This window comes from Pyrus communis, chromosome 1 (assembly GCF_963583255.1).
Source record: "Pyrus communis chromosome 1, drPyrComm1.1, whole genome shotgun sequence".
NCBI classification, from domain to species: domain Eukaryota; kingdom Viridiplantae; phylum Streptophyta; class Magnoliopsida; order Rosales; family Rosaceae; genus Pyrus; species Pyrus communis.
Genome location: NC_084803.1, coordinates 12,041,699 through 12,041,977, shown reverse-complemented (window position 1 = coordinate 12,041,977; position 279 = coordinate 12,041,699).

Sequence of the window (279 nt, the reverse complement as noted above, 5' to 3'; positions counted from 1 at the left end):
TGGTGTAGCAAGAGACAGCCAACGGTATCTTTGTCAACCACAGAAGCAGAGTATAGAGCAGCAGCAATGGCAGCTCAAGATAATGCATGGCTGGTACAGTTGATGAGTGATCTACATCAACCAGTAGATTATCCAGTACCATTGTACTGTGATAACCAATCGGCAATTCGCTTGGCGGAAAATCCAGTCTTTCATGCAAGAACTAAACATGTGGAAGTGCACTACCACTTTATTAGAGAAAAGGTTCTACAAGAAGAGATTGAGATGAGACAGGTCAAG